The 13,493-nt window shown below is 35.2% G+C and overlaps 1 pseudogene; it reads left to right on the top strand.

Annotated features, from left to right (window-relative positions):
- Window positions 1-7,971: 7,971 nt before the first annotated feature.
- Window positions 7,972-8,607, top strand: LOC122751930 (annotated as a pseudogene).
- Window positions 8,608-13,493: the final 4,886 nt, after the last annotated feature.

Here is a 13,493-nt window from a genome sequence, read left to right as displayed (position 1 = left end):
TAAACGATGGTATTAAATCAAAACATCTTATTCATTTAATAAACATAAAAATCAAGCTTTCGGCTTCCACAAAAAATAATAATAATGGGGGGCAGCTAGGTGGTGCAGTGGACAAAGCACCGGCCTTGGATTCAGGAGTACCTGAGTTCAAATCCAGCCAATTATTCTGCATTTATTTTAAATTGAATTTCTCTATCTCTTTCTGTTGGGTTATATTGGTAATATACAGGTATGCTAATGATGTAAGAGGGTTTACAACCTATAACTTTTTTTTTAAATAAACAGTTTTATTGAAAGTTTTCAGCTCCAAATTCTATCCCTCCTTCCCACCCACCCCTCCCCCTTCCCTGACATGGTAAAGAATTAGATATGGTTTATACAAATGAAATTATGTAAAACATTGTCATATCACTCTTTTTGTATAAGAAAACTTAAATAAAAGAAAAAATGAAAGAAAGTGAAAGATAGAATGCTTCATTCCATGTTCAATCAATAACAGTTCTTTCTTTAAAGGCAGATAGTATGCTTCATCATTAGTCCTTAGGCATTGTCTTGGTTCATTGTATTGCTGAGAATAGTTGTCATTCATAGTTTTTCATTTGCTGTTCTTCTTTGCTGTCTCTGTGCACAATGTTCTCGTGGTTCTGCTCAGTTCACTATAAGTCATTTCATACAAATCTTTCCAGGCCTTTTTGATACCATCCTGCTTGCCATTTCTTTTTTTTTTCTTTTTCTTTTTAGTGAGGCAATTGGGGTTAAGTGACTTGCCCAGGGTCACACAGCTAGTAAGTATTAAGTGTCTGAGGCCGGATTTGAACTCAGGTACTCCTGACTTTCTGACCCCAGGGCAGGTGATCTATCCATTGCGCCATCTAGCTGCCCCCTGCTTGCCATTTCTTAAAGCACAATATTATTCCATCACCATCATATACCACAGCTTGTTTAGACATTCCCTGATTGATGGTCATTCCTATGATTTCGAATTTTAGTCGCTACAAAAAGAGTAGATAGAATTTTTTTTTTTATACAAATAGTTTTTCCCCTCTTTTTGTAGAAGTCTTTGGCATATAAACCTAGAAGTGGTACTTCTGGATCAAAATGTGTGCTCAGTTCTGTAGCCCTTTGAGCATAGTTCCAAATTGCTCTCCAGAATGGTTGGATCTTTATACAACTCCACCAACAGTAGATTAGTGTCCCAGTTTTCCCACATCCCCTCTAACATCCAATAATATGATTATAGAAATCTTTGATTTCCTTGTCTGATAACTGCCTGTTCAAATCCTTGTATTTTTATAAATTTAACTCATTTCTTTATGTATCTGAGAAATGAGGACTTTAGAAGAGATACTTGTTTCAAAAGTTAATTCCCAGTTTTCTGCTTCCCTTATAATCTTGGTTACATTAGTTTTGTTTGTTCAAAGACTTTTTAATTTCATGCAATAAAAATTATCTCTTTTACATTTTATTTTGCTCATTATATTTTCTTCGGTCCCAAATTCTTCCTCTGTCCATAAATCTGAAAGATAAACTCTTCCATGCTCTCTTGTTTCTTTTTCTTTTTCTTTTCTTCTTTTCTTTTCTTTTCTTTTCTTTTCTTTTCTTTTCTTTTCTTTTCTTTTCTTTTCTTTTCTTTTCTTTTCTTTTCTTTTCTTTTCTTTTCTTTTTTTCAGGGCAATGGGGGTTAAGTGACTTGCCCAGGGTCATACAGCTAGTAAGTGTCTGAGGCTGGGTTTGAACTCAGGTGCTCCTGAATACAAGGCTGGCGCCTTATCCACTGTGCCACCTAACTGCCCCAAAATTCAACTTTTAAAAAATATTTTATTTGTTTGTGTGTGTGTGCGTGTGTGGGGGGGCAATTGAAGTTAAGTGACTTACCCAGGGTCCCACAGCTAGTAAGTGTTAAGTGTCTGAGGCCAGATTTGAACTCAGGTCCTCCTGACTCCAGGGCTGGTGCTCTATCCACTGTTCCACCTAGCTGCCTCCATGCTCTCTTAATTTGCTTATGGTATCACCATTTATTTATGTATACATCTTTTTTTTGTGTGTGTGAGGCAATTGGGGTTAAGTGACTTGCCCAGGGTCACACATCTAATATTTATGTATAAATCTTGTACCCATTTTGTCCTTATTTTAGAAATATGGTGTGAGTTATTGGTTATATCCTGTAATTTTGTTAACATTGTTAATTTTTTCAAGTAGTTTTTTTTAATTGACTCTAAATTTCTCAGAGAATATCATAAGTCAAAATGAAAGCTTTGTTTCCTCATTGTCTATGCTTTTTTCCTTAATCTTTCCCCTTTTGTTATTGCTATAGTGAATATTTCTAGTAGAACTTTGAATAATAATAGAGGAATACATGGAAATTCTTGCTTTAATCCTGAATTTTTTATATAACTTTCTAATTTATTCTTATTGCAAATAATGTTTGCTCTTAGTTTTAGATAGATACAAAAAGCTCCATTTATCCCTATGTTTTCTAGTGTCTATTTAATAAAAATGGGGGTTTCATTTTGTCAAAAGCTTTATTCTGGATCTATTTATATAATCATATAATTTTTGCTGTTTGTTATTGATACAGTCATTTATTCTCATAGTTCTCCTAATATTGAAGGAGTCCTACATTTCTGGATAAAGCCAGCTCAATAATAGTGTAGGGCCTTTGTAATATATTTCTCTAATTTCCTTGACAATATTTTATTTAACATTTTTTGAATCAATATTCATTAGGGAAATTGTCTATCGTTTTCTTTCTCTGTTTTTGTTATCCCTTACTTAGATATCAAAACTATACTTGTATCATAGAAGAAATTTGGTAGGACTCCTTTACTAATTTTTCAGTTTACATAATGGAATTATTCTTTAAATGTTTGTTAGAACTTGCTTGTACAGACATTTTTTTCCCATAAGGAGCTTATTGATGGCTTATTCAGTTTCATTTTCTAAGATAGGGGTATTTAAAAGTTTTCATTTTCTTTTCTCTTACTGGGCAATTTATATTTTTATAAATATTCCACTATTTTGTTTAGATTGTCAATTCACTGGCATAAAGTTGGACAAATTAGTCCCTAATAATTACTTTAATTTCATCATTGGTGGCACGTTCATCCTTTTCTTTCTTGATATTACTAATTTGGTTTTCTTCTTTCTTTTTTAGTTTATCTATTTATTGTCCCAGGAAACCAGTTCACTTTTTTTATGTTAGTTTTTTTACCTTTACATTTTACTGATTTTTCATTCCATTTTAAGGATTTTTACTTTGGTGTTTAATTGGGTGTTTTTAATTTGTTCTTTTTTTTAGTGGTTATTGTTGCTTTTCCAAGTTGCATGCCCAACTTGTTTATCTTTTATTTTTTATTGATGTAAGTTTTTGGAGATATAAATTTTACCTTAAGTTCTGCTTTGTTTGCTACCTGAGTATGTTTGTATGCTGTCTCCCTGTTGGCATTGTCTTTAATAAAATTATTGTTTCTGTTACACATTCAGTTTTTAGGATTATTTTGTTTGAATTAGTTTTTACCCTATATACCAAAGACCTTTCACTGAATAATTTTTAGCACATTATGGTTTGAAAGAGGGACATTTAATATTTCTATGTTCTTGTTTTTTTATTTCATTTTTGTGAGAGGGCTTTTTTTTTTTTACCATAAAAAGGACTATTTTTTTATTAAGGCCATGTACACCCAAGAAAAAGGTATACTTCTTTCTATCCCCTTCAATATTTCCCAGAGGTCTATTACATTTAACCATTCCAAAATTTAATTTATCACAACTTCTTTCTTGTTTATCTTATGGTTAGATTTATTTAGGTCTAGGAGGGGTAAGTTGAGCATAGTTTAGTATAGTACAGAATAGTTTAGTATAGCAAATTGAGTATAGCATAGTATAGTTTTACTTTTCATTTCCTCTTGTAACTCCTTTAATTTTTCTTTCAGGATGTAGATGCTATTCCATTTGGTGCATATATTTTCAGTATTGATATTACCTCTTTGTCCATGGTACCTTTTAGCAAAATAAGTTCCTTGTGTATCTCTTCTAATTAGTTCTATATTTGCTTTTCTTTGTGATCATGATAGCTACCTGTGAATTTTTTTTTCAGCATAACAAATTCTGCTTCATCCCTTTTTTTATAATTCTCTTTGTCTGTCATTTTCAAGTGTCTCTTGTAAACAACATACTGTTAGATTCTGGTTTCTTATTCATTCTGCTATCTGCTTCAGTTTTATGGGTAAGATCTCACAGTCACAGTCACAGTTATGATTGCTATTTATTTCTCTTCATTCTTTTCTATTTATTTATCTCCCATTTTACTGAGTCACCTCTTCAAAAGTTGGTTTTGCTTCACACCATTGCTTCCCTTAAGCTACCCTTCCTCTTATCACCTCTAACCTTTTCTCTTATTGCCTTCCCCTCTTAATTCCATGTTAGGTATGATTAATTTCTATACCCAGCTTGGTGTGAGTGCATGTTTGTGTGTGTGCATGTGTGCATGTGTGTGTGTGTGTGTGTGTGTGTGTGTGTGTGTGTGTGTACTTTATTCTTTGTTTAAATTCAGTTGAGAATAAGTTCAGGCATTGCCTGTCTCCTCCACTTTTCCATGTATTGGGAAAAACAAAAACAAAATATCCTTTGAATACATTTTATGTGAGATTATTTTCCCTAATCGCCTTCTTCTTTCACCCTTCTACCAGTGCATTTCTCTGTCCTATACTTCCATTCTTCTTTTGAGATTATCCCAACATAATGGCCTCATACCTGTACTAAGTAGAATATTAATTGTCCTAAGGACAATGAAGTTCTAGGGGTTCCATGTATGATACTTCCATAGTATTGTAAACAGATTAATCATATTAAGTCCCTTTAGAGTTCTCACTCATATTTACCTTTTTGTGCCTTTCTTTAGTTTTGTGTCATAATATCAAATTTCCTTGTCAGATGTGGTCTTTCATTGTGAATGATTTATATTTCTCTATTTCATTAAATATCTATTTTTTCCATGCAGGATTATATTGAGTATTGTTGGGTAAATTTTTCTTGATTGTAATCCTTTGCCTTCCAGAATATCATATACTTAGCCCTGTATTCCTTGTCATGATAGCTGCTAAATTTTGCTTAATCTGACTATGACACCATGGTATTTGAATTATTTTATTCTGGATGCTTTTAGTATTTTATACTTGACCTGGGAACTCTAGAATTTGGCAAAGCTGTTCCTGGGAATTTTCATTTTTGGATCTCTTTTAGATGATTGATTAATTCTTTTAATTTTTCCTTAGCACTCTTGTTGAGATGTAGGGTGTTCAGAGAAGACTTGAACCTTTGATGTGAAGGCTGCTCAACCCTATTCAAGGAGTCTTTCCACTTTTGAAGTCTACCTGATTCACCCACCTCTTATCTGTGTCTTCAAAAAGCTTTTGCATGCACAGAGACCACATCCTGCTAAACAATTTTCAGATGGGCTAAATAAGATGGAGAGTAACTGTAGGGTCTCCAACCCATCAGTGAATTGTGAGTGTCTACCCCAAATTTATGAGGACTTCCCTTGGTGGAATAGGGGGATGAGAATAATTTGTTCCAATGGTCATGAAGGTGCAGAAGCAGAGCTTGGTTAGAAGTTGGTGGCATACACTATATCCTGAGCTGTTGCCAGTCATCTTGACTTTTGTCTTGCCACTGAATTTTGATGGCTGTGGAAGAGAGATTGAAACAAGTGGACCACTTCCTGCAACTCTGCCTTATGTAAATCTAATTTATGCACAAGTCAAAAAACATTACCCATACAATTGTACCAATTTTACCTATTTCAATGTCCTGGCGGATAGGAAAGTTATGAAGCATCATAAGCAGATTGACAGGGAGCTATAATCAGAACTTGCATACAGGCAGCTCAGGCCATAGGGTCATCTTCTCACTGGATTGAGCAGCAGTTGGATTTGGCAGCTCCCTGGTTGAACGAGAAGCCTTTTTTAAAGACTGCACTGCTCAACTTCTGGCATGAGGAAGGGACTAGAAAAGATGCCCTGAAATTGTTTGCTTCACCCAATTCTGTGTACTTACCATGGCAGGCAAAGATCCTGTGATTGAAACACAAAGTACAAAAACTTTTGGTAAAATGATTTCACTTACTTTCAGAAAATAGGATGTGTGCACATTTGTGGACAACATGAAATCCAATAGACCTGAAAGACAAAAAGCTCTTGTTGTGAGAGAAATTGGGAGGTGTTGCAACTAAATGGTAGCCCTGAGTAGAACAAGGCTGACAAATGAATGCCACCTTACCAAAGTTGGAACAAGATACATGTTTTTCTACAATGCCTAGAGTGATGGGGAGAACTTTGAAGCTGGTGTAGGTGTTTCAATTGAAATTAATCTAGTAAACATGCTTGTATATCTACCTAAAAGAGTGACAGGCTTATTACAATGCTATTGCCACCTATAGGAAAGATACTTGCCATCGATATCAGTGGCTATGTTCCCAACATGGCAAACTCTGCTGAGGTCAGAGAAAAATGTTATGAACACCTGGAGACCTACATCATCACTGTGCTTAAAGAGGACAAGCTTATAATCCTAGGTGGATTTAATGTAAGAGTAGGCACAGACTTTAAGATATGGCAGCAATCCTTGGGAGGAATGTAGCTGGAAACAAGAACAGTGAAACAGTGTTCACTAACTACTAAAGACTTGTAAAACTCATGACCTTCTGATAACTAACACTGTCTTCCATTTACCTAAATGAATAAAATTTTTTGGATGTATCCTCACAGTAAACATTGACAGATGATATGGTATTTACTTCTCAACAACTTCAGGAGAATGGTCAAGAACAGAAGAGAGGTTATCGTTTGAAATTATATAGGGGTGCCTATCTCTGTCCCAAGTTTTAGGGAATTTATCGGGAGTTTCTAATATATTGTTTCTTAGAAATAAGAGCTTATTACAGCAGTTTTGGGCATTAAACATTTATTAACAGATACTAAATATTAGCAAGGATAGAGAGAGAGAGAGAGAGAGAGAGAGAGAGAGAGAGAGAGAGAGAGAGCACATGACTCCAAAAGTTCAGAAGTCCTGCATACCTAGGATAGAGAATGAGAGCCAGAGGACAGCATGGGAGAGAGAAGAGAGCACCAAGAGAGAGAAGTCATCCCTCTCCAAGGGTTTTTATCCTCTCAAAGGTAGAGGAAGGTCCCTGAACCTTGACTCAAGCTAATTGACCTATAACATTGAAGTTCATTGATTGGCATGACTTCTAGGTGAGTTAACTTCCTTTAAGTAGACAGGAAGGCCAATCTACATTTCCTTTGCCATTCTACTGACTCTGGGCTGGCCATGCAAACCCATCCAGAGTTCCTGTGTATGTGTGTGTGTGTGTGTGGGGGGGGGTCTTTGAGTCCACCAAACACCCCATTATTAATAATTTTCTCACAAGGTCTGTATACAATGTTCAACGATCTAACCAAGAACTTTGATACTGTCAATTGTGAAGGCTTGTGAAATATTATGGAAAAATTTGGTTGACCAGAGAAATTCATCAATACTATCCTTCAGTTTCATGATGGCATGCTTGCACAGGTTCTGAATAATGGACAATGCTCTCCCACTTTCCCAGTCATTAATGGAGTGAAGCAGGTCTGTGGGCATGCTCCCATGCTTTTTAGCATGGTTTTCAGCAATGTTGTCCATCATCTTCAATGAAGACAAATTCAGCATCAAAGACAACTACAACAGTGATAGTAAATTATTTGACTCAAAAAAGGCTACAAGCTAAATGGAGGGAGAACTGGTTCCACTGCTCCACCTCGTGGCCCCCAGGTTTGCTGTATTGTAGTGAAGGGATGGGAAAGCATCGTGCATTGATAGAAAATTTTTGCTGTTATTGGTGGTGGTTGTTGTTTTTAGTAATGTTGTTAAAGGCTTTAAAAAACTAAACACATTTGTTTCTGTTTTATCCTAAAAGCAATTAGAGACAGTAAGAGTCTAGGAGGACAAAGGAGGAAGATGGCAGTGGAGTCCCGTGTCACTCAGGAGGAAATTAAGAAGGAACCAGGGGACAGCTAGATGGCACAGTGGATAAAGCACCGGCCCTGGATTTAGGAGTACCTGAGTTCAAATCCGGCCCCAGACACTTACCACTTGCTAGCTGTGTGACCCTGGGCAAGTCACTTAACCTCAATTGCCTCACAAAAAATAAAAAAAAAATAAAAAGAAGGAACCAGAGAAGCCCATTGACTGGGTGAAGATATGTCCATTACTCATGCGGGTCTTCACCACTGGGTGGAAGAAGTCTCCTTAGGAAATATGCCTTTGAGCAAGTTACAGATCTACACCTGGATGGATGCAACCTTGAAAGAATTGACTAGTTTAGTAAAAGAGGTCTACCCAGAAGCTGGAAAAAAGGATACACACTTCAATTTTGCTATTGTTTTTATGGATCTTAAAAGACTTGGTTATAGAGTGAAAGAAATTGGCAGTACAATGTCTGGCAGAAAGGGAACTGATGACTCCATGACCCTACAGTCTCAGAAGTTCCAAATAGGAGATTATTTGGATATAGCAATTACTTCTCCAAATCAGGCACCACCCCCCTCAGGGCATGTAAGACCATATTAAATTTTGTTTACTATTTTTTAAAAAAGCAATTAGAAGTCACTGGAAGAGGATATGAAATGAGATAGAAGAATAGACGGAACTTTGGCTAATTAATTAATCATGTAATCCTAGATATTTACAAGATTCATTTTCCTTGTCTGTAAAATTGCTATGTTCAGAAACTGAGATGAAATATATGAAGTTCTTTTTAGTTCTCATAGGGTCATATAAATGTAGGCTGGAGCAGTGAGGTAGTATAGTGGATAAAGTGCTTAGCTTAGAGTCAGGAATCATCTTCCTGAGTTCAAATATGGTCTCAGACACTAGATGTAGAACCCTGGGTAAATCACTTAACCTTCTTTAACTCAGATTCTTCATATATTAAATGAACTGGAGAAGGAAATGGCGAACCACTCTAGTATCTTTGCCAAGAAAAACCCATATGGGGTCACAAAGAGTTGGACACAACTGAGATGACTGAACAACAGCAGAATATAGGCTACTTGAATCAAAGTAAGATATCAAGTCCAGAAGACATGAATCCTAATAGGAATGTGAGAATATAAAGTATTTTCTTCTCTGGTACAGACAGGAGTAGAAATCGTGCCATTAAAAAATAGAGACAAAGGGCTGGAACAAATTTTTTTTTGGGGGGGGCATGGGGAATAATGAGTTCAATTTGGACTATGAATTGAATACTTCATTATCATTATAAGTAGAGCATCTAAATATTCTTCTTGCAAAGGGAACATTGTTTCATTAAAATTCCAGTCTGTAATTTAAGGAAAATAGCACAGGTCACTTAATAATGAAACTCTGACGCCAAAGTCCTCATTTCATTAAAACTCTAACAAAGTCTCATGATTGGAGATTTCAAAATATATTTTCTTTTTTTCACATTACTCAGTTTAAAAAGAATAGTTGTTAATTATAGTGTTATGTTAAAAAGCTCAAACACATTATGTTGGCAAAGGTTGGAGAAAATCCAATAAAATCATTTCAGCCTAAATCACCATCAAGGGAACAGAACTGAGTGTGTGTCAGTATTTTCAGCATTGGAGCCCAGGGGGACATAACACTTGCTGTGTGTGTGGAGAAAACAGCAGGACTTTTCACTAGAAATGAGACAGAGGGAAAACTTGTGATCACAAAACAGAAAAGCATATTGCTGATAAGACATAAGTGTTAGAGGGTTTCCACAACCTCAAGCTGTGCCTTTCCCAACAAAAATCTCATATTAATTTACACAAGGCAATTTTTAGTGGCACAGCTAGAAGGAACTGTGAAAAAGAAAATTAGTTGTTCTTTTACTAGAGACAATTCATTGCAAACTTCTGAAATAACATTTCTCTTTCAAACTCTGTGTTGAAACAGCTGACTGTGATCTTATGCAATAGATTTTTTTCACCTTTTAAGGTTGAGCAAGAGGAATTAAAATTTTAAATAAAACATTTGGGCATATGCCAAGGGATATGTTATACATGAAATGATACACTTGAATTAATTTCACCAATCAAAAGCCATGTAACTTCATGGAAGTCACTTAATGCATTGTTTCCTCAACAATACATTGGCTCATCAGTAACAATGATACTTGCAATATCTGTTTTTGGCCATAGGATATTATAAAGACAACATAAGATTAAAAATATAAAATACTATAGAAACTGTATAAAATTATGTAACTATTCTTATCATTGCCCATAGCAGGGTTGGAAGGGACCTTATATATAATCTAGTCCAACCCTTCTCTCTAGAAAGATATAGACAGACAGATAGATGAAATGTTCAGAATATTCCAAAAGTCAGTTCAGTATCAAACTTACTAAAGCTCAAAGGTTTTCAAAGAAGAACACATTTTAAGATATTAATTAGCTACACACTATCTTAATATAAGCATATAGACTTTCAGAACTACAAAAGTAACCATAAACTCCTTTTTTTTACTTTTTCTTTAGTTTCTTTTTTCCTTTTATTACAAATATGCTATATTAATTGAATTCAAAACATTGAATATAACCATCACTATCATAAAATCAAAACATTAAGCAATATTCCAAAATTATTTTTAGACAAAAAACTAGCCATCATAGGTACAAAATACTACAGAGTAACACAAAGCATAAATATGCAAACTTTCAAATGAAAGTAAAAAATATTTGTAGTCACATTTCTCTATAATGTCATTGTTTCAGATCATTATTTTGCCACACAACAATATTAAAGGTTTAGTGGTTGCACTGACTATTGTATGCTACCTCTATATAAGTGTCACCTGAGAAATTGCTTTCCTTATCTCAATTAAAAAAGTATTGGGATATTGATTTATAACAATGCTTTATATACCTTTTTAGCTAAATTTAAACTTTGGCCCATTCAACAAACATAAATTTGTATAAGAAAAATTAAATGTAATGAGAGCATGAACAAAATATAATTCCCTACAACTTTTCTTTTACCTTAATCTTTTCACAAACTGAGAATTTAACAAACTAAAATTCCAAGCCAATCTGATGTCTAATTAGTTTAGTGCTTCCTCTCTAAACTTCAGGTTTAATAAATATAATTTAAAAATAAATAAAAAGACCCACTTTTCTTGGCTGTTCAAAGCCATTCAGAACCTGCATTAAGCTGCAGTAAAACTTTTAAGGCATGAGGTATGTGTGTGCATAAACATGCATATATGTATATTTCAGATAATTCTCCATTTTCCATTAGCAACTTAGTTTGGTTTTAACTGCACAGTATGCCATGCCCTCCCCCATGATAAATTGATCACCTGAAATCTTATCACCATGCACAGTGACCTAGGTTTGATATTCAAGACCTCAGCTCCTTCACTTGCTCCTCCCCTCTGATTGAAGGACTAGAGTATAGAGTTCCTAGGGAAGCCTTCCTTTATAAAGAGCTTGGAACTTTGAGAACTTTCTGGGTATTTCTCTCCTTTCCATGAGCAAGTCAGCTTGGTTTTGACTCCTCAGAATATAATGACCTTCCCCTGTGTACCTCTTCTCCCTCACACACCTTTTCAATTCTATGGGTATGTGTGTGTGTGTGTGTGTGTGTGTGTGTGTGTTTGTGTGTTTGTGTGTATGTGTGTGTGTTGTTTTCCCTTCATGATTGTTAGTGCCTTGAGGGAGGAGACTGTCTTTTTCTTATTTGTATCCCCAGTATTTAACCACATTGCCTTGCACACATCAGGTGCTTGATAAATGTTTATTGAATTTAATTGACCCACACACATATGTAAACAATAATAATGGTAGTTGGTATTTATGTCATGTTTTATACCTTGTAAATTGTTTTACATATATTATCTCATAAAGGCAGGAAGTGTTATATTTGATAGTGTGGCAATATTAGATTTGAGAAAACCTGGGTTCAAATCTTGCCACTGACATATATTGACTGTGTGACCTAGGACAAGGTATTTAACCTCTTTACTCCATGCAATTCTCTAGGACTATAGCAACCAGATCAATACAGTAGGGAAATTGTATCAAAATATTTGGGTTTAAATCCCAATTTATGACTTCTGTGAACTTGGGACCTTTTCTGGGCCTCTGATACTTATTTATAAAATAAGAATGTTGTACTTGGTATCCTCTAAAGTCACTTCAACCTCTAAAACTATGATCCTAAGTTAGGGGGTAATTGGCAGTTGATAAAAAGGGTGTTTCCTCATAGGCATGTTCACCTCTCTTCTTTTTATTGTGATATCTTAACAGTGGTTGCATTTAGTACTGTGAATTCCTGGTGAGAAAATTTCCTCTACTAAGGCAAGGCGAAACAGGTACTGCAAATTATAGTACTAAAAGGTTCACCGAACCAATGAAATATTGTCTGCATCATAAATAACAATGATAACTACTGGAATACCTAACATTGAAGATTAATCAAATGGTTTGGGGGCAGCTAGGTAGCTCAGTAGGTAGAGTGCTGGGCCTGGAGTCTGGAAGACTCATCTTCCAGAATTCAAATCCAGACCTCAGTTACTGGCTCTGTGACCTTGGGTAAGTAAGTCACTTAATTTTGTTTTCCTCAGTTTCTTCATCTGTCAGTTGAGCTGGAGAATGAAATGGCAAATCCTTCCAGTATTTTTGCCAAGAAAACCCCCCAAAAGGTCACAAACTGGACATTTCTAAAAAATGCCTAAACAACTACAAAACTGTTTGGTAGAAAGGGAAAAAAAATCGATGGATTTAAAATCAGCAGAGATCTGAATTTGATCTCAAATATTTAAAATCTGCATGACTATAGGTAAGTAAGTGACTTAATCTTTGTGAGACTCAGTTTTTTCACTTGCAAAATGGGGTTAGCAAATATTGCAGAATCGACTTCACAGGGATTTTGTGAGGATCAGATGAAATTACATGTGCAGAGCACAATATGAATCTTAAAAGTCATATATTACTAAGATGAGCTGAATTGATCACGGTTACATAGTCACCAGTTAAGGAGTAATATCATGTTTTAATCCCAGGTTTTACAATAATATTAGAATCTCTCATGTTAGGAAACAGGAAATTTCCCTGTTTCATGTCAATAGAAGGGTATGTTATCCCTACCTTCAATCTTTTTTCGCCTCTGGTTAGTAGTCTTTCCTGTACTTGATTTTAAATGCTCTAGGGAGCAAAGGTTTCCTCTGGAGGACAAGTGGAAACAAATACAGCCTTCAATGGCTCCTGCTGGGACTCCACCACTGTGAAAACACTTGAAGAGTGGGATAGTCTCTCTCCCTATATAATAAATTACCAAGGTAATGAGAAAGGTAAATATGTCAACACAAATTTTATATATGTCCACATTTACCTTGGAGGAAAGAAATAAGGTAAAGGAAACAATAAGGTAGTTTTTGTGCAGGTTCTGACTATGACTCCTGAATGTCACATTTGATTCTGTGTGTG

The sequence above is a fragment of the Dromiciops gliroides genome, chromosome 3, assembly GCF_019393635.1.
Source record: "Dromiciops gliroides isolate mDroGli1 chromosome 3, mDroGli1.pri, whole genome shotgun sequence".
Lineage (NCBI taxonomy): Eukaryota > Metazoa > Chordata > Mammalia > Microbiotheria > Microbiotheriidae > Dromiciops > Dromiciops gliroides.
Note: the sequence above shows the minus strand (reverse complement) of the source record. Positions and strands in the feature narration are given on the sequence as shown.